Source organism: Giraffa tippelskirchi, chromosome 13, assembly GCF_054371585.1.
Source record: "Giraffa tippelskirchi isolate mGirTip1 chromosome 13, T2T-mGirTip1v1.2.pri, whole genome shotgun sequence".
Taxonomy (NCBI): Eukaryota; Metazoa; Chordata; class Mammalia; order Artiodactyla; family Giraffidae; genus Giraffa; species Giraffa tippelskirchi.
The window spans coordinates 31,089,686-31,114,256 of record NC_137287.1 but is presented as its reverse complement, the minus strand read 5'-3'; the positions used below and the strand labels follow the sequence as shown (position 1 = coordinate 31,114,256).

Here is a 24,571-nt window from a genome sequence, read left to right as displayed (position 1 = left end):
GATCTGGGTGCCAGGGCTGTCGCAGGGGCCTCAAGCCGGGATCACAAAGCCGAAGGCAAGGTCCCAACTCCCCTGGAGTTCTGGTTGGGAGCAGGAGATAGATAATAAATCAATAATGAGTACCCTGTGACTCTGCAGTCATCCCTGGCGCTTTCTAATTGTTGCAGCTTCCAGGAAACAAATGTCTTCATGGCACAGAAGAGCTTTGTTCTCTGGGATCCATTCCAACAGCCCTGGGTGGGGAGGAGGGGCGGTGCGGGTGGAGCACGAATCCCAGAATCATCCTTATTTAAAGATAGTGCGCCCAACAGCCCTGTGAGGGAAGTCTTATCATGTGAAGACGAGGGTGATCATCTTTACTTTACAGATGAGGCCCAGAGACGTTAAGCGAGTCGCCAAAAGTCACACAGCAATGGGAGCAGTGGAAAGTTGAACTCAGGTTGCCTGGCTCCATGTCCCTGTGTAATCACCCTCGCCACAGAGAGCTTCTTGGAGCTTACAGCCTTCTAGATCACCCAGGCCTGTATCTTTTCGGCTGTTGAACCTCAGAGACCTTCCCTCCACTGTAGCCTCCCATAGAGATGGAACCCACAAAAGAGAAATAAGCAATTCTGTGTGGGTCGAAGCAGCCTCTGTCGGAAAGGGAACAGACAAATTCTCCTGCTCCCCCCACAACCCCCAGCCTAGGTCTCCATGAAAGCTCGTCTGCTCCTTTGGAGGCCCTCCGCCACTTTTCCTTCATTTTCCTGAATGGAGATGTAATTGACAAATAATATTATATTAGTTTCAGGTGTACAACATAACGATTCCACGGTTGTACATATTGCAAAGTGATCGCCACAATAAGTCTAGTTAACATCTGTCACCATATATAATTACGTATCTCTTCTTCATTGTGATGAGAGCTTTTAAGATCTACTGTCCTAGCAATTTTCAAATATCCGATACTGTATTATTATTAACAAGAGTCACCATGCTATACATGACCTCCTCAGGATCTATTTATTTTATAACTGGAAGTTTGTACCTTTTGAGCATCTTCGAATGACCATCATCTCATTTCACACACACCCCAGCTCCACCTTCTGGCGACCATCCATCTCTTCCCTTTTTCTCTGAGTTTGGTGATTTTTTTTCCTTCAAATTTGACGTGTGAGTGAGATCTTCCGATTCTCGTCTTTCTCGGTCTGACTTATTTCACAGAGGCCCTGTCTTTCCAGGTGCCCCGACACCAGTGCCACCTTCCCACTCAACTTTCAGAGACTCGCCCACTTGCCCACTTGACTCCCGCCACACCACAGCCTGGACTGATCCTGCGTTTTCTGGAATTTGAACCTGAACACGAGTATTTGTCCATCGGTTCAAGACTGGTTTCTCTTCTGGCCGGAAGAACAAGCACAGGTTGGGGGCTGTGACCACGGATCCAGGAAACTCGGGATTGCCCAACCGCCAGACGATCAGACCTTGGTCAGGTCTTGGGGGTGGGAGGCGTGCAGTCGGGCCCTCTCTGTTTGAGGAAATGGATGGCACCTTGAAGTCATCCAGATGTGAAGCCTGAGGCCTGGGCTCCAGTCCCCTTCTTGGCTCCCTCTGAGTGGCAGGACCTCAGTCAACCCCTCCCCCCTCCAGATTCTGTTTTCTCCACTGTCCCAGCATTGCCAGTGAGGCCACGGCAGAGATGAATTCGCGAAAAGAAACAGTGTGCCACCATGCCTGGCACACAGGAAGGCTCCAGACGTTCATAGCTGCTATTATCACTGAGTTGCTGCTGTTGTTGTTGTTTTTAACTGAAGTCTAGTTGATTTACACCATCATGTTAATTTTTGCTGTACAGCAAAGTGATTCAGTGACACGCATATACTCATTCTTTTTCATATTCTCCTCTGTTATAGTTTATCACAGGATGTTGAATATAGTTTCCTGTGCTATACAGTGGGACCTTGTTGTTTATTCTATACATAATAGCTTGCATCTGCTAATCTCAAACTTGTTGCTGTTGTTTTTAGGCTCCCCTTCCACCAAAACCAAGTACCCACAAAGCCTATGAGCCCTTTGTTTCCGTACTTACACTTTTGATCTGCTAGCAGTAGTCACATCTCCATGAAAAGAAAGTAACACCCCCCCCCAAGCAATACACTCATGACCCATCCTGAGTTCCTGACTCAGTTTCCCCACAGTCCAGAGAGGTATCCAGCTCTCTCTAAGGCCTCCAGAGCCCCATATGATCTAACCCTCCCTTCTTCTCTGCCCTCATCTCCAAACACTCTCAATCTCACTCACTCCACTTTAGTCACACACCTGCTGTTCCAGCATCATCCTGCCTCAGGGCCTTTGCACTGGCTGTTTCTCTCTGCTGGGACCACTGGCACCCCAGGTATCAATGTGACTTGCTCTCTCCTTCAAGTGTTTGCCTAAATGTTACCTTCTCAACCAGGCAACTCTGGCCACCCTCTCTGAAATTACAGCCCCTCCCTCACCATCTTAACTGCACCCCCACTTTTCTATAACACTTGTGTGCATGTGTTAGTCACTCAGTCGTGTCTGACTCTTTGTGACCCCACGGACTATAGCCCGCCAGGCTTTCCTGTCCATGGGATTCTCCAGGCAAGAATACTGGAGTGGGTTGCTGTTCCCTTCTCCATCAGTAACACTTACTAGCTGCTAATTAATAACATCGTTTTATTATTCTGGGGCTTCCTTGATGACTCAGCAGTAAAGAATTCACTGGCCAATGCAGGAGACACAGGTTTGATCCCGGGATTGGGACGATCCCCTGGAGGAGGAAATGGCAACACACTCCAGTATTCTTGCCTGGGAAATCCCATGGACAGAGGAGTCTGGTGGACTACAGTCCATGGGGTCACAAAGAGTCGGACATGACTTAGCAATTAAACAACAATAACAACATTTATTATTCCACATCTGATTGTGTGCGGTTCACGGATGTGTCCCATATGCCCAGCACAAGCCTCACACTGGAATAAAGAGAAGGCAGTCTGGAGGGGAGGTGGGGAGCACCTTGACATCCCTGACACCCTCAACTTCCCCTTTCTGTTCCCCGGGCCCCAAGCACACTCAACCCTGAGGCCCTAACCTGGGAATATCATCAGGAGCATTTTCAGAAAAAAAATACAGAATCACACTACTTCCCCTTCTACGTACCCACCCTTAGAGATGGACATTGTCTCCCTCACCCCCACCCCCACCCCCACACTTCCCTGGCCACCATCCCCTCCTCCACCTTCTTGAGCCACTGAAAGGAGACAATGAAGCAGGGAGCAAACATTTGCCAACACCTCTGCCCTCACCCCCAGCCTCTAAGATTTCTTCTCCCTCCTTAGCTAGTCAAGAGCCAGGGCTAAATGTTCATTACCAGATCTTCTGCACTCTGAACCAAAAGTATCCTCTGTTTAAAACTCATTTTTTTTTTTTTAATTTTTTTTTTAATTTTTTTTTTCCTCATTTTATAAATTTATTTATTTTAGTTGGGGGCTAATTACTTTACAATATTGTAATAGTTTTTGCCATACATTGACATGAATCAGCCATGGGTTTACATGTGTTCCCCTTCCTGGACCCCCCACCCACCTCCCTCCCCATCCCATCCCTCTGGGTCATCCCATTGCCCCGGACCTGAGCCCTTGTCTCATGCATCGAACATGGAATGGTGTTCTAAAACTCATTTTTTAAAAAAATTGTGATCATTTACTACATGCCAGAACCAATAGGAGCGCTTGTATATCCGTCATCTTGTTTAATCTTCATGACAACCCATCTTTCTTAATAATAACAATAATAATAAATGCATAACCAGGTATCAGCCTAACTCATCAGCCTAACTTTAACCCTCGCCAGAACCCTAGGAAGTAGGCACTATTATTCTCCCTATTTTACATATGAGGAAATTGAGATACAGAGAGGTTATATAGGTTGCCCAAGGTCACACAGCGGGTTAGTGTGAACCCATGATCAAAATCCAGACAGGTTTTTTCTGAAGTCCCTGGAGATCAGTGGTTAAGACTCTGTGCTTCCACTGCAGGGGGCACAGTTTCCACCCCTGGTAGGGCAACTAAGATGCTACATGCCATGCAGCCGTGGGCAAAATAAATAAATAAAATTCATGTGCTTACCCATTATTCTATCTTCCCTGAGCAGGAGTTCTAAACCCCATTTTATAAATGATGAAGCAACCAAGAACCAAGGTTTTTCCCACTTGTAAGTGTCAGAACCAGGATCTGAACTTAAGATAGAACTACAAATAAAGTGCTAAGTCACTTCAGTCGTGTCCAACTCTTTGTGGCCTTATGGACTGTAGCCCACCAGGCAATTCTGTCCATGGGATTCTCCAGGCAAGAATAGTGGAGTGGGTTGCCATGCCCTTCTCCAGGGGATCTTCCCAACCCAGGGATCGAACCTGCGTTTCTTCTGTCTCCTTCCTTGGCAGGCGGGTTCTTAACCTCTAGAACCACCTGAGAAAGTGCCCATTCTAATTCATTGCAGCTGTGGGGTCCCAATCCAGCTCGTATTCACGTGTGCATGGAGCCAGTTTTGACCCCCCTGGAAAATAACCCACCATGTCACACAACAGAAAAGGCACAAGGACTTCAGATCGAAAGGCCATTGACATGAAGACCTTTGAAATCAGGGTTGAGGAGGGTCCCCTCCTCCAAAGCTGTCAAGGGACAAAAGAGGAAACAAAGTAGGAGAAAGAAGAAGTGACTTGGGATCCATCTCATTCTAAAATCTACGTATGTATTTCTCAACATGGTAAGCAGGGTGTGACATGAAACAAATAAAACCCTGTGTGGTCATTGGGTATAGAGGTCCTCTGTGTCCCTAGATGCACAACTCAATGTACCCCACCCCCATACCAGGTTATTATCAGCAACCATCATGCTTCCTCCCCACCCTGTGGATCCCATGCTGGGAATCACTGGCCCGATGGCCCCATAGCTGGGCGTTTCCCCCACCCCCCAAACCTCGCTGGTGGCAGTCCAATGTGGAAACAACGCAAATGGCCATTAAGAAGGAGATGGACACTGGGCTGGTGGCAGCCCAGTGTGGAAACAACGCAAATGGCCGTTAAGAAGGAGATGGACAAACACCAAAAAACCACTGATGTGTTTTCCTCTGCTGCCACTAAGAAAGAAAAAACAGCCCTGTGTGTCCATTTACTGAAAGTGGGTTGCAGAATCCTTAAGTGCAAAAAGCAAGCAGTAGAACAGGGAGTCGAGAATAACGATGCTGTGCGATAGTAACATCTACAGCAGTACTTTCGCACCTAGCAGTGGGACGTGAAACCATGGGATTGGGTTAAGACCAGCTACCTTTCTTTTCTAAAGGAATTGGGTTAGAATGGAGTAGCCTGTCCTAGAATAACACAGAACAGAAGACAACCCCAGCTGGCATTCCTCATAACAAGTATCGTTTCATCAGACTTCTAGCTATCTTCCAGTGTCCGTGGGTACTGGGTTACAATGCAAAATCTATTTTTTCACTGTGGCTTGTAGCTAAAAATAGTTTGAAAACCCCTGATATGGAACCTATCTAAAAGGAAAGACACAAACAGCCAAGAGGGGTTTCCCTCGGAAGGGAAGAGGGAAGCGGGTGGGGGGCTTTGTTTTATACAATTCTATACTATTTGGTTCTTTCTTTTTTAAACAATGAGCGTGTATTGCTTTTGCAATAAAATAAAGACCTTTTTAAACCTTTTAGTAAAAATAAACATTCCTGCCTCAGTCTCTAGGAAAGAGGCTGTGCAGTATGAGCTGTCAACAAGTTTTTTGATGTGAAAAAGACCAAAACCCTGCCCTGAAGGGCTCTGCCTCCCAGTGGGCTACAAGGGCCTCCCTGGTTTTTTTCCACCCATTTTGCTCCAGAAAGCCACAGGATCATCCAAAAAGGAAACACGCCTTAAGATGTCAGTCTACATTTTCAAAAATGGAACAGGCGCACCAGTTTTAAGGCTGGATTGGTGGGCAGAGCCCTGGGGATGGGGCTGCCAATTGGGGAGCAGGGCCGGAAACCCCCTCGCCACATGCAGGCTGGTTTTCCTGCCATTTAGAGCAATAGGACAATATCACAGACCATTAGGAAAATCAACAGACCCCCTCCACCACCAGCCTCACCCTCCATCCTCATATTGTGTTCTCAGTTCAGTGTTATGTCATCTAAGTACTTTCTATGTTGATGAGGAGCTCTCATAACTCCTTCTTCTAAATGTCTACTTAAGAATCCACAAGGGGTGACAACATACATGTTGACATCTATGACAAATGTCGTGGCAGTAGATGTCACCAGGCAGTCTTTCTTTTCTTGTTTTACAATTGGTTCCTTTGAGCAATTTCCCAGACGTGTGATCGCTGAAAAGGAAAGCATAGACCTTTCCAGGCCCCTGAAAAACCCTCTGCCAAACTGCTTTCTGAAGAGGCTGAGACCCACACTTTTTTAAGGAACTGCAGGCTGGGGTGATTAAGTCACCACCACCTCTGACTTCTGACGTGAAACATCTGTGACCCAGGCGCCCTGTGTCAGGAAGAGAGAGCCCTGTAGGAAAGAGAGAGACTTCCTCTCCCTCTGTGGGAAGTAGCCAGGGCCTGAGCCACAGTGGAGGGGGCTGGCCCTTGGAGGACTCCAAGGGCAGAGTGGGCATCCTTTCGTCTCCTTCCCCAGTGGAAACCTGGAACCCAGACCCTCAGCATCACAGGGCTGGGAGGATGGACTGTATCCGTAGGCTGTGACCATGAGCGATGTGGTCCCAGCCGTGTTCTGATGGTGGCTTCGTTAGGTCAGGCTCTCAGGAGAATACTGCAGACGAGATGGCTTGCAAACAACGCACGTTTGGTTCTCACTGTTCTGGTAGGTGCTAGTAGATTCGATGTCTATGGAGAGCCCATCTCTTGGGGCATAGACAACTGTCTTCTCTCAGCATTTTCACATGGTGGGAGGGTCAGGGAAGCTCTCTGGGGTCTCTTTTATTTACTTTTAAATACTTTTATTTTACTTTTTTTACTTTTGACTGTGCTGGGTCTTTGTTGCTGTGCGAGGTTTTCTCTAGTTGCGGCAAGCGCGGGCTACTCTCTGGTTGTACTGCGCACACTTCTCATTGTGGTGGTTTGTCTCATTGCGGAGCACGGACTCTTGGGTGCACAGGCTTCAGTAGCTGTGGCTCCCGGGCCCTAGAGCACAGGCTCAATAGTTGTGGCACATGGACTTAGTTGCTCAGAGGCATGTGGAATCTTCCTGGATAAGGCATCGAGCCTGTGTCTCCAGTATTGGCGGGCTCCATCATCATGATGACCTACTCACCTCTCAAAGGCCCTTCTTCCTAACACTCACATTGGAGGTTAGGCTTCAACATATGATTTTTTTTTAAGGCAGCACAGCATGGCTTGTGGGACTTCAGTTCCCCCACCAGAGATTGAACTCTGCACCCTGGGCACTGAAAGCATGGAGTCCTAACCACTTGGCCACCAGGGAATTCCCGTCAACACGTGAATCTGAAGGGGCCACAAACCTTCAGTCCTGGGAAAATGCTGAGCAGGGAAGACAAGGCCTGTGGTTTGGCCAGACAGGGCAGATGGATGAATGGGACACAGACTCGTGTCGGCTCTGCCTTCAGGGGCCCCCAAAACCCTCATAAGGCCTGGGGTTCCTCGTAGCTGAAAGGCTGCAGCTTCCTGCTTCCAGGCAAGACCTTGTATGCCTTCTTTAAGGCTTGGCAGGTGTTCGCCCTGTGCCCACCCCCTTCCCAGGGTATGGAGCCCTCCCCAGTCCCATGTTGGACAGGAGGGATTGAAGACAAGAAAGAAAAAAACAGAAGGGCCTGTTGGAGTCGCCAGCAGTGTGCTTGTTCTGAGCCCTTCAATGGGTTACTTAGCTTTCTCACAACCGCACCGGGCCAGGGGCACCATGGTCCCCACCAAAACCCATCACTGGCTGCTCACTTAGGATCAAGACCACACTCTTGGGACTTCCCTGGCCGTACAGTGCTTAAGACTTCACCTTCCAATTCAGGGGGTATGGGTTCCAGCCCTGGTCGGGGAGCTAAAGATCCCTGTGGTTGTCTCCGGCTCATCTGGATCAGCGCAGGGTATGTAATTATCTATGGGGTTAAGGCACGCCATTTTGTGCAACTCATTATGGACCATTACAAACACCTTCCTCATCATCGACTTGCAGTCCATCTGATACTGTCTATGTACCCCCACAGCGACGACCTCCCTCTGCCACTGGATTTTTTTTAAAAATAAGCTTTTAAAAAAGAATAGTTTTAGGGAATTACCTGACCGTCCAGTGGTTAAGACTCTGCACTTTCCCTACCAAGGGTCCAGGCTTGATCCCTGGTCGGGGAACTAAGATCCCGCAAGCCACATGATACAGTCTATAAAAAAAAACAAAAAACATTTTAAAAGAATGATTTTAGTTTTACAGACTGGATTGTTTCAAAGAAAATCCCCAACATCACATGTCACCTGTAAACAATCCAGGCTGAGTGTCTAAACGGTGAGAACTTTTTTGAAAAGGATAACCAGAAAACTACAACGTGCTCCGGTAAAACGAACTTTTGAATTTCATTCCATGTCATCCAGTCTGGGTTTATATTTCCCTGACAGTCTCATATATGTTTTTAAAGGAATCTGATTTGTTCGAAACAGGATCCTGTTCACAGTCTCCAGCAGTTGGCACTCAGCTCGTCTGGCACATAGTAGGTGCTCAGTAAACACTTTCTGGGTGGCCAGATGTGGGGGAAAAAATAATCAAAACAACAGCACACATTGGTAGAGTACTTCTCAACCTGGGCCCCACGGATGTTCTCATCCTGCTAACCCTGGCGGCCATGCCAAGGTGATGTCTTTTGTTGTCCCGTTTTACAAAGGACAAAAATGAGGCACAGAGAGGTCAAGTGACTTGTCTGAGGCCACACAGCAAGGATAAACCAGTGAAGCCGGCATGGGGCACTAGCAAACTGTGCCACGTGCTACACTTTACCTGACAACAGCCCTCAATCTGCAGGCAAGGAAATTGCTGGGCAAGGTTGGCCTCACACACACCCAACCGTCCCCTAGCAGCGTGAAGACAGATGGGCACTTGGCACAGTTTCCCAGGCCAAGAGTTAATCCCCTCTCCACACTCGACCCCATCGGTGCCCTGCAGAGGGACTCCTGACCCACTTTCCCTCCTTCAGAAGGACCTCCTCTGGGCCCCAGAGGGAGGAGCCGAGTCATCTCAGGTTTCCCTGATCCTATTTGGTCATTCAGCAAATATTTATTGATCATCACTAGCTGCCAGCCATTGTGGCAGGCCCAGGAGAACAAATAATACCCAAGACAAAGTTTAAGTCCAGTGGGAAGACAGACCTTAAAGGAGACCACCAAATGCTTTTATAATAGTCAATGGAAAAAGGGCATATGGAAAGGATGTAGAAGCTCCAGGTACATCTGGGTAGGGTGGACAGGGAGGGCTTCCTGGAGGAAGTGAGACCAAGGAGAATGTGAACTCCTGAAGCTAGTGTCAGAGTTCTTTTTTTCTTCCCTTTGGTATTGATGCAAATTTGGAAAACTCAGCAGTGGACACAGGACTGGAAGAGGTCAGTCTTCGTTCCAATCCCAAAGAAAGGCAATGCCAAAGAATGCTCAAACTACCGCACAATTGCACTCATCTCACATGCTAGTAAAGTAATGCTCAAAATTCTCCAAACCAGGCTTCAGCAATACGTGAACCGTGAACTTCCAGATGTTCAAGCTGGTTTTAGAAAAGGCAGAGGAACCAGAGATCAAATTGCCAATATCCGCTGGATCATTGAAAAAGCAAGAGAGTTCCAGAAAAACATCTATTTCTCCTTTATTGACTATGCCAAAGCCTTTGACTGTGTGGATCACAATAAACTGTGGAAAATTCTGAAAGAGATGGGAATACCAGATCATCTGACCTGTCTCTTGAGAAATTTGTATGCAGGTCAGGAAGCAACAGTTAGAACTGGACATGGAACAACAGACTGGTTCCAAATAGGAAAAGGAGTACATCAAGGCTGTATATTGTCACCCTGCTTATTTAACTTATATGCAGAGTACATCATGAGAAACGCTGGGCTGGAAGAAACACAAGCTGGAATCAAGATTGCCGGGAGAAATATCAATAACCTCAGATATGCGGATGACACCACCCTTATGGCAGAAAGTGAAGAAGAACTAAAGAGCCTCTTGATGAAGGTGAAAGAGGAGAGTGAAAAAGTTGGCTTAAAGCTCAACGTTCAGAAAACTAAGATCATGGCATCTGGTCCCATCACTTCATGGGAAATAGATGGGGAAACAGTGGAAACAGTGTCAGACTTTATTTTTTGGGGCTCCAAAATCACTGCTGATGGTGATTGCAGCCATGAAATTAAAAGACGCTATTTAAAAGCAGAGACATTACTTTGCCAACAAAAGTCCGTCTAGTCAAGGCTATGGCTTTTCCAGTGGTCATGTATGGATGTGAGAGTTGGACGGTGAAGAAAGCTGAGCGCCGAAGAATTGATGCTTTTGAACTGTGGTGTTGGAGAAGACTCTTGAGAGTCCCTTGGACTGCAAGGAGATCCAATCAATCCATCCTAAAAGAGATCAATCCTGGGTGTTCATTGGAAGCTCTCATGTTGAAGCTGAAACTCCAATACTTTGGCCACCTCATGCGAAGGGTTGACTCATTGGAAAAGACCCTAATGCTGGGTAGGATTGGGGGCAGGAGGACAAGGGGACGACAGAGGATGAGATGGTTGGATGGCATCACTGACTCGATGGACATGGGTTTGGGTGGACTCCGGGAGTTGGTGATGGACAGAGAGGCCTGGCGTGCTGCAATTCATGGGTTCGCAAAGAGTCGGACACGACTGAGCGACTGAACTGAACTGAACTGAACTGGTATTGATGCAGTCTATTCTGAACTTGGTGGTACTTTTTTTTAATTGAAGTATAGTTGATTTACAATGTTTTAAGTTACAGCAAACTGATTCAGTTATATACTTATATGTATTTTACATTATGATTGAAGGCAGGAGGAAAAGGGGATGACAGAGGATGAGACGGTTGGATGGTATCACCAACTCAATGGACATGAGTTTGAGCTAGCTCCAGAAGTTGGTGATGGAGCCAACTCCTGGAGCCAAGCTCAGGGAAGCCTGGCATGCTGCTGTCCATGGGGTTGCAAAGAGTCGGACATGACTGAGTGACTGACGTGAACTGAACTGGTATTCTTTTTCAGATCCTTTACCATTATAGGTTATTATAAGATACTGAGTATCATTCCCTGTGCTACACAGTGAATGCATGCATGCTCAGTTGCTAAGTCCTGTCTGACGTGTCGCGACCTCACGGGCTGTAACCTGCCAGGCTTCCATGCCCATGGGATTTCCCAGGCAAGAATACTGGAGTGGGTTGCCATTTCCTCCTCCAGGGGTTCTTCCTGACCCAAGGATAGAACCCTGGGATCGGAGGAGGCAGACCACAGAGGCTGAGAACTCTACGTTGGGGCGGTTTATTAAGTCTTAACTAGGTGTAAGGGTTGGAGTCACAAAGACCTGAGGGTGGGACTTTTTGTCTGATTTGTTCACTGCTTTAACCCTAGTGCCCAGAAAAGGGGTTGGTCAACAGTAAGCTTTTGATGGTTGATTTATGACTGAATGAATGAAACAATTAATGAATCAATCAATCAATGAGTGACTGAGGAATTAATGAATGAGTGATTGAATCAGTGAATGAGTGAGCAAATTTATGAATGAGTGAGTAACTGAGTCACGAGTGAGTGAATGAGTGAAGGCATCTGTGTTCTGAATGCTGACTCTGTGGAGTGGCTGGGGAGGGAGGTGGATACAAAGAAGAAATTACTGCTCCCTGAGGGGTAGGAAATCCAACAAAGGCCTCTTAAAGGGGCTGATGCTCAAGTCAAATCTTAGGATAGGAGTGAGGCAGACAGGGAGGGAGAGCATTCCAAGTGGAGGGCACCGCACAGGCAAAGGCCTGGCAGGCTGACAATCGCCTGGGGTTCAGAATTACTGGGACGTAGGATGGAGGTGGTTGCAGAAAAGAGGTTGGTGGTAAGTCAGGGATGGAGCCCCAGGCTCTGGGACCAAGCATCTGAAGGCCTCCCTTAAGTGATGAGGAGTCAGAAATTTTAAGCAAAAAAACAGTGGGATCGGACCTGACTGTGTCTGGCTGTAGGATTTCCCTAGCCAAGACCTTTCACCCTTTCACGCCTTCCAGAGCAAGACTGAAGCCCAAACACGTAATTCCCACTCCCAAGGCTGAATCTTTCATTACTTATTAAAAAAAAAAAAATGCAGTTGTTTCAAAATATTTATCCAGCACCATCCAGGGCACAGAAATAATAGCTGAACTGACTGTTTACTTCTGCCAGGCCTGGGGTCAGCCTTGGTTATATACTATCTCACTTCATTCTCCCAACAGCTCTGTAAGGTAAGTACATCTGGGCCTCATTTTATGAATGAGGAAAGTGAGCTCAGAGAGGTTTAGAGAATGGCCATAAGTTACACAGCTACTTGGAGTCACTCCAGAGCCCAGGAAGTCTGGCTCCAGAGCCCCTGTTGCCATCACTGTAACTGCCTAAAGCATTGGCCCTGGTTTCTGCCTTCGATCTGGAAAAGTAAACCACCACACTCAGGACAGGCACTCCAGGAAAGGCTGCCTTTGCCCAACTGGCCTCAGCGTTACATCACTGCCTGCTTTGGAGAATATGACAGTCACTATTGCGTTCCCTAGGGGCTTCCCAGGTGGCTCAGTGATAAAGAATCCTCCTGCCAATGCAGGAGATGTGGGTTCGATCCTTGGGTCAGGAAGATCCCCTGGAGAAAAAAATGGCTACCCACTCCAGTATTCTTGCCTGGGAAATCCCATGGATGGAGGAACCTGGTGGGCCACAGTCCATGGGATCAATGACTTAGCGACTAAACAACAACAACAATTGTGTCCCCCTTGGGGCTGTTGTTCAGGACAGTGCTGTCAGCCCCAGCATGCTGCTGTGTCCCCTAGATAAAGAGAAAAGCCCTGGGTTCTTCAGGCCCAGGAAAGCCAGACTCCTCTTGAACTCTTGTTTTCAGACAGACTTCCCCTGAACTCTTAATCGCTTTCACCTTTGAAACAGTGAGAATCTTGAAATTGATCCTGTTTCCCCTCTTTGCTTTGGCCGCTAGGAAACTCAGACCAAATGTACATCTCAGCTCTGGAAACAGAAGGGTGCTTCAACATGAGTGGTTTTTTTTTTTTTAATTTTCCTTCCCTCCTTTTATTTTTAAGTTTCTATATTAGAAAAAAAATTTCATTTCTTTGTTGATATCCTTGTTAGTTACTTCTCATTCATTTTGGCAAGAGGCAAGGTTACAGGTAAAACATACATACATGAAAAATGAATGAGTAACAATAATATCATGAGATCAGGGTTTCTCAATCTTGGAGATATTCTATTTGGAACTGGCTCATTCATTGTTGTGGGGGGCCATCCTGTGCACTGTAGGGTGTTTAGCAGTATCCCTGGCCTCTACCCATCAGATAGCAAGCCCCCAGCCCCTCAGAATTCTGACAACCAAAGGTGTTCATTGTAAGATGTCCCCAGGGGGCAAACTCACCCAGTTAAGAACCTCTGCTCTAGCTTGCACTCCATAAAGGCAGGATAAGGTTGTTTACGACAGCAACCATGGACTTCCTCAGGGCGGTAGTTGACAGGGTGAGAACGGTTGGCATAAGGGATGAACATATGTCCACCCCATCACCCCTCTCCAGGCTTTCTGCCCTAGAGCTCTTACCATCTCAATCCTCATGGCAGCCCCATAGAGTCATAATTAGATCCCCACTTTACAGATAAAGGCACTGGCGTCCAGAGAGGCTGAGCATGTGGACTAAGGTCACACAGCACATGGGCAACAGGACAGAGAGGAGCAGGGAGTGGTCACTGTAAGACAATGGACGTAAGCTGGATTCTGGACTCAGACTTGACTAGGTAGCTGGGATCCCAGGTGGGGGAATCTGAGCATGAAAATGCCCATAGGTGGGTATTTGAACGGCTTACTTAGGACTGGGGGACTCATGAGAGAACTGAAAACGAGTATGTGGTTGTTTGTAACAGCATTGTTCACAATAATCAAAAGGTGGAAACAACCCACATGGCCACCCACAAACGAACGGATAAACATGGTCTACTCACACAAATGGAATATTATTCAGCCATAAAAGGAATGCAGTTGGCTTCGTGCTATGACATGGATAAGTCTTGAAAACATCATGGGCAGTGAAAATAGCCAAACACAAAAGGTCACATAATGTATGATTTTGTTGATGTGAAATGTCCAGAGTAGGCAAATCTGGAGACAAAAAGTAGATTAGTGGTTGCTGAGGGGTAGGAGGTAGGGGGTGGGGGGAGTGGGAGGTAATAGCTAAAGGGGGCAGGGTTTCCTTCCCAGATGATGAAAATGTTCTAAAACTGTGATGGTTGCACAACTCTCTGTGTACCAAAAGTCATTGAACTGTACACTTTAAATGGGTGAATTGGGACTTCCCTGGTGGTCCAGTGGTTAAGAATCCGCCTCCTAATGCAGGGGACACAGGTTCGATCCCTGGTCCGGGAAGATCCCATGTGCCATGGGGCAGCTAAGCCCGTGTGCCACAACTACTGAGCCTGCGCTCTAGAGTCCATGAGCCACAACTACTGAAGCCTGCATGCTTAGAGCCTGTGCTCTGCAACGAAGAGTAGCCCCCACTCACAACTAGAGAAAGCCCACACACAGCAATGAAGACCCAGTGCAGCCAAATAAATAAATGGGTGAATTGTTTGGTATGTGAATGATGTCTCAATAAAACTGTCAGAAAATAAAATAAAGACAGAGTTGGGGGGATACTCTCAAGGCAGAGGATTCAGGCTTTAGTAGTGTTGGCTGTGCTACTGCCTGGCTGCATGACCATGGACAAATCACTTCACCTCCCAGAGCCTCAGTTTCCTTATCTGTTAATGGGTACATCCACAGTCCCTCCATCTGCTAGGGTTGAAGGGAAGTTGAAGGAGCTAAAGCATGCAGCCCAGAGCCTGCCATCTGAGAGCACTATAGACGTTAGTCACTGGACGTTAGACCCTGTATATGTCTCCCCCGCAACCCATTTCTCATTCATACTCCAGAAACTTTGAGAGCATCCATTCCAGGAATGCGACAATTCTTTGGAATCAAAATCACGCAGGCTTTCTTGCCCTGGGAAGAAAAAAGCCCTCACTGTTGTCCTAGCCCTCAATCCTAAAATCAGGCCGGCCTTCTTTCTCTAGACCCAGAGGGCCTAGTCTAACACTTATAGCTTCAAGAGACCAAATGACCCCAGGGGTCTCCAAAGAGGTCCTCATGGCCCCCATCATCACCTGGGGACCTCGAATCTGTGCTCCACTCCCTGTAGTCCCCACTGCTCCTAGTGGCCTTGAGGACCTCAGGAAAGTCAAAGAGAAGCTGGCACTGACCCAGCCTGGGTGGGATGGGGTGAGGGCACTCCCCAAAGAAGCAAGTGTGTTGGGGTGCTTATCCCTGTACAGTGGTTCCTCAGAAACCTGTCCCTAGGGGAAAACAGAGGATCTCTATCAACATAGACTGGGGAAAAAAGTCTGTACTCTTTTCAGACCTGCTCCCACAGGCTCCAGGCCAAGAATGTGCACAGCAGCCTCTATTACATTTCTAAAATTATGCCTAGGTCTGGGGGGGTTGGCCAGGGCTAGGAGCGGGAAAGGATGTGGTAGGCGGGCAGGCAGGCAGGAAACCTTTAATCCAGTGCCTTGTGCCCTGGCTTGCACACAGGGCAGCGGGAAGGGAGTGCCCCTCCAGCAGATGCTAGATCGGTCGCAAGAATCAAACTGCCTGGGTGCTCAACCATTTTTCAACATTGCTGCACTGCCTTCCCGGATGGTTTGAGTTTTCTTTGGATAGAGGCAGCTGGGGGGAAAGGGATGATGTCTTTGGGCCACCCAGTTTGAGAAGTAAATGAGAAAAAGAAAATTGCTAGTGGTCAAAATCTAGAGGTGGGAACAGGGTTGCTGTAGACAGTTGTGCAGGCTGTGCACTGCACAACTGCTGAGGAGCCTCTCCTCAAACATAGAGTCATGCTGTGTATATACCCATTTGAGGTCACCCTTTATGTACCAGAAGGAGAACCACCTGGCTCAGGTGGCCAGGGCCTTATTGTTGGCTGGAGCTGGCGGGATGGGAATCAGTGGCCAGTTTGTATGTGGGGGACACAGCAAGACCTCGTTACAATTTCAGTCCTGATCGAAACACTTAGACACTCTCCATACAGATAACTAAATCTAACAGGGTCGGGGAGGAAGGAGAAGTCAAGGGAGTAAGAGCTCCCAAATTTGTGGGCTCTCCTACCTCCCAGATATGATTGCCAGAAAAAAACAGAGGATACCCAGTTAAATTTGAATGTCAGATAAATAATGAATACAAAATATCCCCAGGGCTAAGATCAAACAAAGAAACAATGAAATTTTTTTAGCATAAGTATGCCCCCAAACATTGCATGGGATATACTTACACTAAAGAAATCACCTGTTAGTTCTCCGACAGTCAAATTTAACTAGGCATCTCTATTTTTCTTTGTAACTCTAGCAATCCTACCCTCAGAGGGCATGTCTGTAAAAGCTCTTTGCCACCCACCATTGCCTGGAAATAGCTATTAAACCAGCAGCTAATCAGGAGCAAACTTCCCCCAGGCCTTGTGTCTTCTGAGCAGGATGGGAAGCAGGAGAGCACTCCCCCTTCTCCTACACACACACACACACACACACACACACCACACACACACACCACACACACACACACACACACACACACACACGTGTTGGTGTCATTGCAAAGGCCTCTTCCTCTCCTGGGAGCTCTGGAATCGCCACCTGGCCTGGGTAAGAGGTTTCTCAGCAGGTGGGTGCCCAGCATGGCCACATGTCTGTGGGGAGGACGGAAACCCAGCCTTGGAGCCTGAGGATCTCAGAGCACTGCCCACACAGACGAAACTGGAACAGTGTTTCTTGCACAAGGCCAGCACGGTAAGTCAGACACTGTGACTCCGGGAACCGGGTGGCCTTGGACTCTGATGTCCTCTCATTCATTGGAGATGGGGTTGCCCAGGGGTCAGCCTAGCGGGGGGTGGTGCTCAGGTCGGTAGGGAGGCTCCTCCCTAGCTGTCCCCTTGGGTTTTCCGGAAGGCAGGTAGAGAATGAGGGAGGTAGGACCGTAGGCAACCCCCAGGAGGTTTCTATGGGAAGAGCTGGCTAACCTCTTGTGGGGCCACCTGTGGTCAGAACCGACTACACGTGACCAGTGGATGGTGGCACCAACCCAGCTGGCAGGACTCTCATAGGCACAGGAAACCTGGACAGAAAGTTACCCAAGGCCCAGGCAGGACAGACCTGGATTGGGAACCCAGAGGAGCCCTAGCAGGTAACAGGAGGGTCTCCCCAGCTTCCCATTTCCCCCTCCAGCTCAGAACTGGCAATCAACTTCTCCACCCATGCTCCCCACTCCTCTGTCTGTCTGAGCCCCTGGGAAGGCTGGGGAGGCAAGGAGGAGCTAAAATGCCCCAGGGATGAGTCAGCCCTGTTTGGGAGCAGTTCCACCCTCCCTAGTGGCTGAGATGGTAAAGAATCCACCTGCAACGTAGGAGACCTGGGTTTGATCCCTGGGTTTGGAAGACTCCCTGAAGAAGGACATGGCAACCCATTCCAGTATTCTTACCTGTAGAATCCCCATGGACAAAGGAGCCTGGCAGGCTACACAGTCCATGGGGTCACAAAGAATCGGACACGACTGAGCAACTAAGCACAGCACAGCAACGTGCCTACTCACAAAAAAGGAGGATTAAAAGAGAAACAGAAAAGCACCGATGTCTTTCCCAGAGAACCAGTGTCAATCAAGATCTCTCTTGAGAATTGTCTTTGGCCCATGGATCACCTGAGGATTCCCTGGTGGTTCAGCAGTAAAGAATCTGCCTGCCAATACAGTAGACACAGGTTTGATCCTCCAGGAAGATCCCCTGGAGAAGGAAATGGCAACCCACTCCAGCATTCTTGACTGGGAAATTCCATGGACAGAAGAGCCTGGTGGGCTACAGTACATGGGGTCACAAAGAGTCAGACATGACTGAGTGACTAACACGTTCACTTCCACCTTTCTAGCCCAGAGGTCATCGGACACCATTTGGGAGGCTCCCTGTGGCTCCCAGAGACTTTCGAGAGTCCCTCTCCATCATCCCAGAATCCTGTTCCCTGGAGAGGCACAGGGGTAGCATATCTAGGGCAGAGATGCCTTCTTCCCATGAGAGGGCCAGCCAACCGAGTTCTCTTTTTTATTTTTAATAATTTTATTTATTTATTTATTTGGCTGGCATTGGGTCTTAGTTGCAGCATGTGGGATCTAGTTCCCTGACAGGGATTAAACCCAGGCCCTCTGCACTGGGAGTGCAGAGTCTTAGCCACTGGACCACTAGGGAAATCCCCAACCGAATTCTTGACTCTAGTTTTTGTTCCCGCTTCTGATCCTTGTGGGGTGGAAAGAGGAAAGGTGCTCACAAGGGCAGAGGCCAGAGCTGCTCTGTCAACAGGGAAACTCACAATGCAGCCAGATGCAGGTCCCCAGGGCTGCTTTCTCCTGGGTAATTTGGTCACAGTTGGGTTCGAGAGGTCAGACCCTATTGTCCTGCCTATTTAGATTTTCAGGGTCACAAAGAGTCAGACATGACTAAGCATGCAGGCACACCCTGAAAAGGCAGAGTAACATTCTCCCCTCCATCTACCAACTCCTGGAGGGCAGGGACCCTGCTGATTCAGCATGGATGGACTCCTGGGAGAGCTCCCAGAGGGAGCAGGCAGTCAGAGAAGGCTTCCTGGAGGAAGTGGCACTGGTTGAAGCCAGAGTTTACTGCAGGGAGGAGCGGGAAGGACACTGTCTTACAGAAACAGTGAGATGGAAGGTGTGGCACACAGACAAACTGAGCAGACGGGTAACCCTGGGCAGCTCTGGCTGGTGGAACCGGAGCATGGGGTGGGGAATGGGGAGCTAGAGGAACAGCCGAACAGAGAGAGCATTCTAGAAAGCAGGATTCAGACTCAAAAGAGCCAGCCTTTCCCTGACTCTTGGTGCCTGATGACTGGGCAAAGCCACTTCACTTGCTAAACCTCAGTTTCTTCATCTCTAAGAGTCTGATGCTGGGAAAGAGTGAGGGCAGGAGGAGAAGGGGGGGACAGATGAGACGGTTGGCTGGCATCATCAACTCAATGGACATGAGTTTGAGCAAACTCTGGGAGATGGTGAAGGACAGGGAAGCCTGATGTGCTGCAGCCCAAGGGGTCGCAAAGAATCAGACACAACTGAGCGACTGAACAACAAGATGGGAACAATGGCAGTGATGAACATTGCTGCTCTGGGGGGTCCCTTTGCTCCCTGCCAGGTCCTAAGGTCTGCATTTACCTGCACGTCTCACTCATTCCCATGACACCCCTAGAAAACAGGGGGCACCCTTATCTCCATTGTACAGATGGGGCGGTTGAGGCTAATGAAAGTTCAAGAAGACGTCCTAGGTTCCAAGGTTCAGGATTTGAAGCCCAGACTTGAACTAACCCTAGGAAGGAACAGGAGGGATGCTGCTTGGAACGTTAACACAGTTATCTCTCACTTTCTTTTTTCCTCCCTGGGGTGGCCATAGCAATTAGCACAAACTGAGTGGCTTTGAAAAAAAAAAAAAATGGGGCTTCCCTGGTGGTCCAGTGGTTAAGAATCCACCTTGCAATGCAGGGGACACAAGTTCGATCCCTGGCCCAGGAGGATCCAACATGCCTCAGGGCAACTAAGCCCACGTGCCACCTAGACTGAAGCCCATTTGCTCTAGAGCCCATGCTCCCCAACAAGAGGAGCCGCCGCAGTGAGAGGCCCACATACCAGCTCTCCAGAGTAGCCCCCACTTGCTGCAACTAGGAAAAGCCCACACGCAGCAATGAAGACCCAGTGCAGCCAAAAATAAATAAATTTTTTTTAAAAAATCAGACATTTATTTATTCTCTCTCAGTCTTGGAGCCCAGAAGTCTGAAATCAAAGTGCTGGCAGGGTTGGTCCCTTCTAGAGGCTTGGCAGGGGGGAGAACCTTCTCCCTGTCCCTCTACCAGCTTCTAGGGCTTCCAAATGATGAAGCTCAGGACACTGTACCCCAAAATACTGCACCCCAGCACGCCAAACACCTCAAGCAGAAGCAGGAAGATCGCCCTGACCTCGTCCTTCTTCCCTGAAACAGGAGAATAAAATTCCCATTGGAAAGGTGGCCTTCCTGTACCAGGAGGAAGAGGGACTTTCTTATCACCATGGGCAGGGAACTGGGGGTCGAGAAATCTAAACAAGGTTTGTTCATCTCACCTTTTTCCTAGTTATTTCTCCACTTCCCACCCCAAACCCAACCCCTTTGTTTTCACTGTTCTTCACACATTTACTTGTTTCTGTCTCAAAAGTACAAAATCTTCCTGTTTTGATCACTTCTGATCTGTATTCTCTAGTAAAGACTCCTCTGTACAAGTAAAAATTCAGTCAAACGTGTTTCCTTCTTTCCTGTTCATCTTTGTCAGTTCAACTTCCAGACCCAGCCAGGGACGTTAAGAGGGTCGAGAACAACTTTTTCCTCCTTACCTGGCAGTCCTGGGGTGTTCTTGGCTTGTGGCTGCATCTCTCTAATCTCTGCCTCCATCATCCTTGTATCTGCATCCTCTCTTCCTCTTATAAGGACACTTGTCATTGGATTTGGGGCCCCCACCTGTATAATCCAGGATGCTCTCACCTCAAGTCTTTTTTTTTAATGATTTTTTTTTTTCTTTTTCTGCAAGCGCACAGCTTGCAGGATCTCAGTTTCCTGACCAGAGATTGAACCCAGGCCATGGCAGTGAAAGCACCAAGTCCTAACCACTGGATCCCCAGGGAATTCCCTCAAGGGTCTTAATTATATCTGCAAAGATCCCGTTCACAGGTTCTGGGTAGAGAGCTCTTTGGGGGAAGGGGCTCCATTCAGCCCCCTCCACTCTCCCCATCCCTGGGAGGGAGAACTGACCAGAGCAGACAAGAGACTCCGGAGGTTCCATGAGCAAATCACACACGCAAAATTACGATAAGGGAGGGGCTTTGCAGTGAGAAGTTTACTTTCTGGTGGCTCCTCTGAAGCCTTGCTTCCTTCTAGAGCCTTGCTGTCTGACGAGGGAATAGCCAACCCCACTTGGCTGCTAAAACTTGAAATGTGGCCAGTCCAAATGGAGCCGTGGTGCAGTGCCCAACACATGCTAGATTCCAAAGACTTTACATGGAGAAAGGAATATAAAATATCTCATTCAAAACTTCTTATAACGATTACATGTTCTAATAGTAACATTTTAGAGGTCTTCCCTGGTGGTTTAGTGGTTAAGAATCCGTCTACCAATGCAGGGGGCACAGGTTCGATTCCTGGTCCGGGAAGATTCCACATGCTGTGGAGCAACTAAGTCTGAGGGCAACAAACAGAGCCCACACGCTGCAACAAGGGAAGCCACCGTAATGAGTAGCTCGTGCTCACCACAGCTAGAGAGGGCCTGTGCATAGCAACAAAATCCTAGCGCAGTCAAAATACATAAGTAAAATACGTCTTTCTATTAAATAAATAAAATAACATTTTGGATAGACTGGGTTAAAATATACATTATTCATATTAAGTTCATTCATTTTATTGTTTTAAATTGCAGTAAAATTCACGTATCATAAAACCAACCGTTTTAAATTAAACAATTCACTGGCATTTAGTACATTCACAGTGTTGTGCGACCATCACCACTACCTAGTTCTGGAACATTTCTATCACTCCAAGTACCCTGATGAATACATGCTGCTGCTGCTGCTGCTAAGTCGCGTCAGTCGTGTCCGACTCTGTGCGACCCCATAGACGGAAGCCCACCAGGCTCCTCCGTCCCTGGGATTTTCCAGGCAAGAACACTGGAGTGGGTTGCCATTTCCTTCTCCAATGCGTGAAAGTGAACAGTGAAAGTGAAGTCGCTCAGTCGTGTCCGACTCTTCGCGACCCCATGGGCTGCAGCCTACCAGGCTCCTCGGTCCATGAGGTTTCCCAGGCAAGAGCACTGGAGTGGGGTGCCATTGCCTTCTCCGGATGAATACATGAAACCTCCTTTATGTTAAAATCAGGACGGCAAGAAGGGGGAGCTCTCACACCCTCTCACACGTTGCTGCCTGCAGATTCCAAACAGGAAGAGATGTACCTAGCATCTCCAACAGGAAGAAAGTTATTACTTTACTCCCAACAGGAAGAAGGAAGAGTTTCTCCTTGCCCGGCAACTGCCCAGCCAATGAGAGGCTGTAACAACTCAGCCAATGAAAGGCCACTACACTTAGCACTCCCAGCTTCCTCCAATGAGCTCTTTGATTATAACAGCCCCTCCCAACTCTCCTTTCTCTTCTATAAATAAAGAATGGTCCTGTCTTTGTGTCTCTGGACTTGGTTATGGTTTTGGTTATAGGTAACAAGCTGTAACATGCTTGTCCTGAATTGCAATTCTCTGCTATTCCTCACGGAGAAGGCAATGGCACCCTACTCCAGTACTCTTGCCTGGAAAATCCTAGGCTGCAGTCCATGGGATCTCTAAGAGTCGGACACGACTGAGCCACTTCACTTTCACTTTTCACTTTCATGCATTGGAGAAGGAAATGGCAACCCACTCCAGTGTTCTTGCCTGGAGAATCCCAGGGACGGGGGAGCCTGGTGGGCTTCCGTCTATGGGGTCACACAGAGTCGGACACGACTGAAGCTACTTAGCAGAAGCAGCAGCTATTCCTCAATAAACCCATTTGCTGGTTAAAAACAAAACAAAACCCAGAAACTGGCTGTTTTAGTTTTAGTCAACAACCAATTAGCAGTCACTCCCCTCTCTCCCCAGCGCTTGGCCACCACTGACTTGGCCATTAGGCGCTATGGAGATCCCTAGTCTAGACACACAGCAGGGACTTCAGTGACTACTTCATGCCAGTGGATGCTTAGCTTCCAGGACCTCATACAGTGGTACCAGTTGGGCCAGGCACAACCTCCACCCCCGCCTGGGCAGCTCAGCCCTGGCACAAAGTGGATGCTCGATAAACATATATACTGGGAGAAGGAAGGAACAGGGATCCCAGAAAGAGAAGCAACTCTGGGATCCCCATTCTGCCCTGCCATCTGAATGGCCTGAGCAGCAACTCTGGAAAAGTAGAGGGGTGTGTGTGTGCGTGTGCGTGTATTATAATTAAAAAAAAAAAAAAAAAATTTATAGATACCAAATATATATATTTGGTCTTTGCCCCATTCCTGGCACAGAGCCCCTAAAATCCTTGGAATTTCCTGAGTGATAAGAGTGTCTTTTGTTTGCTAATGGGAACTCCAGGGACTGGGGCTAAAAAGCTTCAGGAGGGGAGCTGGTAGCCAGAAAAAACAGCCAAGGGAAAAACAGCCAAGTGCCTAGAGAGTGGGAACCTTCAGTCCCATCTACTGGGAAAAAAGGCTAAAGATTGAGTTCAGTCACCAGCAGCTGACGATTTAATCACTTGTGCCTGTGTAATCAAACCTCAATTTAAAAAATATCCTAAATAATGGGGTTCTGGGGGCTTCTGGGTGGGTAAACACATCCACTTGCCGGGAGGGTGGCACACCCCTAGCTCCAAGGGGTCAGAGGTCCCTGTGCTCAGGACCCTTCAGACCCTGTGTCTCACATCATCTTCATCTGGCCGTTCACCTGTCTCCTTATGATAAACGGTAATATGTAATAGTAAGGACAGCTCTTTCCTGTGCTCTGTGAGACCTTCTAGCAAATGATCAAACTGAATGGGGGGCATTGTGAGAACCCTCAAATCTCTAGGTGGTGGAACAGAAGTGCAGGTAACCTAGGGATCCCATTTACGGCTGGGGTCTGAAGGGGGGACTGTCTTGTGGGACTGAGCCCTTAACCTGTGGGGTCCAATTCTAGTTGTGGAGTGTAATTAGTGGCACTAGTTAGTGTCGGAACTGAATTGCTGGGACTTCCTGGTGGTTAAGGATCTGCCTACCAACACAGGGGATGGAGGTTGGATCCCTGGTCTGGGAAGATCTCACAGGCTGCTGGGGCAACTAAGCCCGTGCGCCACAACTACTGAGCCTGCGCCCTGCAAGTACTGAAGCCCACGCACCTAGAGCCCAAGCTCCACAACCAGAGAAGCCAGCACAAAGAGAAGCCTGTGCCCTGCAACTAGAGAGTAGCCCCGATCGCTGAAACTAGAGAAAGCCTGCGTGCCCCAACGAAGACACTGTGCAGCCAAATAAATAAATATTAACAAAAAAAAAGAATTTCAGGACACTCAGTTGAAATGGGAGAATCAGTGTGTGAGGGGTTCCTCTGGGCTTTGTTGCATGGATGCGCTGACAGCAAGATAACTTTTTGCTGATAGTAAACATGGGTAATGCCTTTGCTTCCCGAGAGATGGGGTATTTCTGGGGGGCCCCCCCGGGGCACTTGTGAGGATGGATGAGAGGATGTGGGC

At 48.3% G+C, this 24,571-nt stretch overlaps 1 protein-coding gene across 6 annotated transcripts in view; it reads right to left on the bottom strand.

Annotated features, from left to right (window-relative positions):
* Positions 1-24,571, bottom strand: part of LITAF (lipopolysaccharide induced TNF factor) — a 108,691-nt gene that overhangs the window by 43,165 nt on the left and 40,955 nt on the right. For 4 of the 6 annotated variants that reach the window (XM_081560390.1, XM_081560387.1, XM_081560389.1 and 1 more), the window contains one exon: positions 8,285-8,383. The gene's annotated coding sequence lies outside the window, so the exon portion shown is untranslated. Of the gene's footprint in view, positions 1-8,284; positions 8,384-14,190; positions 14,348-24,571 lie in introns of all 6 variants that reach the window. The other 2 variants (XM_081560388.1, XM_081560386.1) reach the window with 1 other exon arrangement.